Source organism: Halyomorpha halys, unplaced genomic scaffold, assembly GCF_000696795.3.
Source record: "Halyomorpha halys isolate HHAL.00 unplaced genomic scaffold, Hhal_1.1 Scaffold232.1, whole genome shotgun sequence".
NCBI classification, from domain to species: Eukaryota; Metazoa; Arthropoda; class Insecta; order Hemiptera; family Pentatomidae; genus Halyomorpha; species Halyomorpha halys.
The window spans coordinates 352,405-359,015 of NW_027111587.1; the positions used below are offsets into that span (position 1 = coordinate 352,405).

Here is a 6,611-nt window from a genome sequence, read left to right on the forward strand (position 1 = left end):
TAGGGAAAGTAAAATTTAACATATCCTCAAGGGTACAGTTGATAGCGAATAAAAGTAGATTACTTTATAATTTTATTTTTAATCTGTTTTATGTATTTTAATAATGAAATAATTATCTAGTCCTGAACTAATTTCTGTAATTAATTTCTCAAATTCATTCCCCAAGACACGAGTAATGATTAGCATTATGGCAAAAAGATAATTTTGTTTTTAAAATGAGGGCTACTATTATTGCTAATGATGTTCTGTCGTGGTGTCGGGGCAATCCTTAAAATCACAAAGAATCAGGCGCCAAAACTGTTATTAGAGACCATTCACTAGGAATCCGTATCAGAAAACATAATGAGCGGGTTCTTATAGTCAACGCTTCTAGTTTCGGAATCATCGCTTCCAAAAAGTTTGAAACTTCGGATCCGGGAAGAATTAATGACCCAATTAAGATATATCTAAAGTAAAATAATAAAATAAATTAAAAACCTCTAAAGCTGTTCACACACTGTCAGTATTTGAAATTTAAAAAATAAATCAGCAATTACCCGCCAATATCATCAAGGTTGAAGAAATTAGTTTATAACAATCAGGAAGTTTTAAATATCAACACAGGTAATTGCGAAAATACCTCTGGGTTCCTAATGATCTCAAAGTTAATTCAAAAGTAATTAGCATTTACTGTATCCTCAATGGTCGCTTTTCAGCTGACAGTTCAAAACACTTTCCTGTGAGGTGTGTAAACATCTTCTTTCATTGAGCTTAGGAATTTAAGTTTTTAATAATTTTAGATATGTAGAAGATTATTTCAAACTTTCTAAATTTATATTAAATCCTAAAACTAGTTATTAGTAAATAAATATATAAATGACACAATTACTTTAAGTTTAAATTGATTAACAATTATTTGGAAATATGTAATTTTATTTATTTTTTCATTACATTTTTTTTCGTTAATGTCAGCCTGCGATTTCATTATTTGGATCTAATTATACTATAATGCCTTCTATATGCTTAAAGCTAGTTTAATGATGAACTAATTATATAGTCGTCTTTCTCGTTATAATATTGTTTAATATAAAATAGTTACTTCGATATTAATTTGAATTAGTTTTATACTTTTACTCTTGGATATGAAGCATTTTAGTTACGTTTGGAGTATTTTCGTTCGAATCTTATCTATATACAATATGTAATATGATAACTAATATAAAGAAGAATATAAAAAATAAAGGAGCATTAAAACTGAAGATATGCTAAGGGATACAACCCATACAACCATGTATAAGGGAATACAACCACCCATTGGTGGTACTTCAAGCATCAATTTAAATTAGTAGGTCCCGTTGCCATCTTCTTTTCAGATCCCTCAGAGGATTATCAGGGATTGTTAAGGATGAGAGATTAAGAATTAATGGGTTAGGATGGGTAAGGAGTTTGGAATGAAAAGACGCATATCTGTTACGAGCCAAATCAGCAACGAATGGGATACTAAGGTCTTTCTGGATGTGTTTTATTTGTAACGTAATACGGAGCATCAAGGATTTTACGTAGGATTTTGGATTGTAAGGATTGGATGCTGGAGGAATATGATGGTTTGGTAGAGCTCCAGAACTCAATTCCATATGTCAAAATTGGTCTGATTATCGTAGTGATTTTTTGTAGTGAATGGAAAGTTATAAGCTAATAATTTCTAATTTTTTTTTTAATATCTTTATTGAAATTTACAACTGTATATTACATAATACATTTAGTAAATATGATCTTAGTTAAAATGATTGAGTGTTACAGGCGTGTAGACCAACTACCCATTGGTAGCACTCTAATGACATTTTACATTAGCTGGTCTCGTGGTCATCTTCCCTTCAGGCGTGGATTGTCAGGAATGGAAGAGGATGCAAGCTTAGAAACTAGGAGTTTATAACGGAAGGAGTGATATCTGGTTTGGGCTAGATCGGTTACATAGCGAAAATTAACGTCTTTATGTATAATTTTATTTGTGACAAAGTAAGGAGCATTGAGGATTTTGGATTGTAAGGATTGAATACGAGAAGAATTCGACTTTCTAAACTTATTTAGATATTTCCGCAGTTACCTCAACACACACACTTTTTTTTTATCTTGATGTTGGCCGTTGATTCCTGATTCAATACATCAAATACCTGAGACTGAATAGTTTAAAATAGTAAACAGTTATTGCTCACCGGAAGCTTCACCTAAAGTGTTGAATATCTCAAAACTCCAGTTTAGATTACACCACTTTTGTATTCATCGGTTCATACAACTTATGGAATCTAATGTTCCGATAGCTATTTAAATATTTTTGAAACTATAAATAATTAAAATTTTGATTTCTCAATTTGTGTTCCGTAGGACTTCCGATTATTTTCGGAATAAAAATAATTTGTAATACTACCATAGATTACAATTAGATTAGACCTTATCGTTATTTTAGCAGTTGCCAGTTCATCATATTGAATGAAAAAAAACAACAGATTATTACATTTTGATTAGCCGGATTCCGAAAAGTTGGATTAACAAGGGTTTCATCAACCTTCTTAAAAAAAAAAAAGAAATATTCCTTGAACATGGAAATAAAATAATAATTAGAGAGAGAGAGAGAGGAATGAAATCATTACGGGAAAAGAAACATAAAAGAATTTTTTGGCCTAATTAGGTATATTTCATAGAAATCATTAGTGTCAGTAATTGAGTCCAACAGTGGACTCTATACACGCACAGCGTTCATTATTGTATTTATATATAATTAAAATGGGCGCTGCCAATCAGTTTTAATTTCTCTCAATTTATCCGATAATTATTGGGTTACCCTTCTCCGAATAAATATTATTAGAGAGAATATAATCCGGTTTAGGAGGTGTCTCATCATTACTCTTATTATGAGGACGTAATCCAATATAGTAGTATTTTACTATATGTCGTCAATTCCATAAAATATTAAAATAATATAGGTCATTTTATTATTTTATTTCTAAGCTGTAAATCGAAATGTGGAGAAAAATATTTGATTTTGTGAAATTCTATCCTACTTCTTCTTTCAATAATTGAGCGGCAATATGAGAACGAATAAAAACATAGTGGAAACAAATTTTCTTCATAATAAGATTCTTACATAAAATATTCATGAAAGATCTTCTTTACTTCCATAACTAATTTAAATAAAAATGATATTTGATGAATTTAGGTATCATATTTTCTGGTAGTTATAAAAGTTTCTAAATGTATATATTTTACTTTAGTTTATTACTGTCACATTCATTCAATATATACTTGAAGTTCTGTTTGTCTTATATTTGGTTCTCTCTTGTAACCACTGAATGTGGAATGTGGAAATACTGACCTACCGTTTGTATTATCAAGAGAGACGCGATTGCGTACCTCTGGCTATTGGTAAAGTTTATTTTGGGCACTTTTGTCCGAATTCCGACAAGGAAGAAATTTTGTAAAAAATTATTGGAAGAGTATGGTGAATGTACAATTTTTGATAGAACATGCAGAAGATCGTTCGAAAAATTTGTAACAGGCGATTTTGACTTTTTGTTAAGCCACACTCCTAGATATCGAGATTAGATCGAATATAACGCTTTTAAAACAATGTTAAATATTTTTTACAATATTGGGTGAAGCCCTGATTCGGTTCAACTAACATGTTCATATTTTAGAAACTAGAATTGGTGTGGAGATAATCGAAATGGTTCCTACTTCTTTGCATGCCATTGATTGTCGTATCTATTCACTTCTCTACTTGCGCGCAACAAAATGGAATCTTTGTTGACCCGGATGATAACTGATGATGAAAAGTGGATTATATTGGAAGAGGGCATTTTTATTGCTATTTACAATTAATTTTAATAATTGGAATAAATACAAACTAAGACCAAAATTCAATTTGAATTAAATTAATAACAAGCCTGACCTGAGTGTATGGAAGGTTATAAATAGTTTATATGGTAGTGATAGTGTAGATTAATCGAAAATTAAAAGTATTAAAAATTTATGAAGTTTTTAAAAACAAATAGGCAACTAAACATAAGCTTAGGTAAGCTTATTAATAATTAATATGATTCTCTTTTAATTGACTTTTTCGTAGGGTGATTTTGACTAACAATTATTGACCCGGGTAGAATAGCCTGCAAAACATTTTTAAATTTTGATGTGAGGTGAGAATATATATTTGAAGGTATATTATATTATTAGTAATAATGTTGTTATAATTGCTACAAATGAATGTATAATAAGCTGTTAAATGTGTAGATTGTCCTTGAGGATGGCCGAATAGGCCGAAACGTTGGACTATTGATATAATAAAGAGTGTTGAGACAAAACGAGGATACCATTTGATTTATTTAATAAATAAATACCAGTCTTGAGAAATTGAAAAAAATATATATTTAATGTAAATTGTTGTGTTTTATTCTGCAAATGGACAGGACCTTCTGGTAGACCTAATATCCTCTTTTCCATAAACTATACAGCCTTATTTTCTTTTTTAAATAATTAATTGATATTGGAGAATTTTAATTTCATCGTTTCAGAGTCCACTGTGCCCAATGAACGCGATTTTGGAAATTGATGTGTTCTTTGTCTGTGCTAGCATTATTTTTAGAACGGGTGAACCGATTATCTTATTGTATTTTTTTTTAATTAAGAAGAGGAAAGTTTAAATTGTCCCTTCAGGTTAATTATTTTACTATGAGTTTTCTTTTATGTTTTTTTTTCTTCTGCTTTTAAGTTTTAATCCCTTAAGACAATGTAGCATGCAATAAAAATGTTAATCATGGGCCTCTTATTTACTATAGAAGGTAATGGAGCTTGCTGAAATTGTAACAAAAACCCTTTGGTGCCAGGCTTAAAGTGATTATTGAAAATCCTCAAACTCTGGACTTTTTAATGTTCAAAGGTTCCTCCCCGGCTGAGTTAATCCTGTTTGAGAAGTTTCGTTGTAACCTCATTACGAACTAAGAATACCGCTGAGAAAGTTTAACAATTACGCCATAACAATTAGCCAGTTGGGTGCCAGTAATAGGGCAGCTTCCCGACCTTAATGGAGAGTTGTGTAGCACTTCCCTTGGCAGGCTAAAAAATAGCGTTGTAGCGCTAGGATTCGGTGCTAGGGGATTTTATCTCCACCATCTTGCCGGCATCTGGGATATCGATTCTATCGATTGTCTGTCAGTATTTTTTCCAACTTGACTCTCTCCTCCTCTTCGGTATATTTATGGAGATCTCAAGATAAGTTCTGCTGGGTATTCGGGTCAATAGTTGTCATCCCGATCCCTCATTATACTTTAATTAGATTCCCTCTTTTCTCCGTGAGTTAAATTTTAAACCGAAACAACCTGGAAACATTCAAATAAGTTTCAATTTGTATTAATTAGCGGTCAATTATTTGACGAGAAAATGAAGTTCATTTTAATTGGTTGCTAATTAAAACAAAGTTTCTTTCCTTGTTTATTCATGATGTAGTACATTACTTTTTTTTAATTGTTAATTTCAAATAACAGAGATGAACATCGCTATAATCAGAATCATCAACAACATGTAATGATATAATTATTTTGATCATTATTTTTATAAACTAACTGAAATATCTTAAAAGGATCAGATACAGCTTGGAGCAAAAAATAATGTCGATTTCTAGAACTTTCTGTTTTTAGTCGTTTCTTTTCCTCGAGCCACAGATATGACAAGAATATTATAGTAAATAGTGTGATAGCAATTGTTTCAGCTTACTTTGGAACAGCGGTCACAATGGTTTAGTCTAAACAGAAGAAAAGTAAGATAAAATGGCTTACAATAGGAATTAGATTATGTGCAATTAAATTATGTAAGTTTTAATGAATAGGCAAGATGAACTTTGTTCTGCTGAATAGTTAGGAAGAATTAAAAATCCTTCTCCTGTAGTCTTTAAATGGAGGTAAAGTGGTCTCGAAGATCGCTCGAAGACCATTAATTATATAATTAAGATTATGCAATTTTGTTTTCATTTAATATATTTATAGAAATAAATTTAAAACTATTAATCTCAACAATTTTTTGTAGATATTTTTATTCGGTCATCGTGGGCCATTTCACTACTTATTTACACACTTATATTTATATTATATTTAGTTATACATTTATTATTCCCTTGTTCCTTTTTGAGGCCTGCTTCCATTTTTTTAAAGTGTCATTTGACTGTATGTAGCTTTTATTATTATTATTTATTTTATTTTTTTGTAATGACATAAATACCTTCATTTTAATCTATATCAATGAAAAAACTATTGCTTTCTCTCTGAAAAGAAAGTAGTGGCCTTACTATACGGAAGTGGAATCACAAAAAAACACATAATCCATTGACTTATTGGTAAAATTCAGAACAACATGAACTGGGGCCACTGCGCAAATCCTTGCATCCTAATATCTGATAACATAAAAAAATATTTTCGAGCAATAAGAGACAAGCCATACTAACTATAGAATAGAATGGAGCTATATAGTGGCTGGAAGATGAAAATATTGATCCCCATTGTCCAGTGGGGTAGAGTGCACCGTCCCCCGTTAACACTTGCCCCCCAAGCCTACGTGTGCCCATCTTCCTTCTGCCCACTTTCCCCCCC

At 31.0% G+C, this 6,611-nt stretch overlaps 1 long non-coding RNA gene across 1 annotated transcript in view; it reads left to right on the forward strand.

Annotated features, from left to right (window-relative positions):
- Positions 1-6,611, forward strand: part of LOC136796290 (uncharacterized) — a 532,642-nt gene that overhangs the window by 228,005 nt on the left and 298,026 nt on the right. The window lies entirely within an intron of this gene.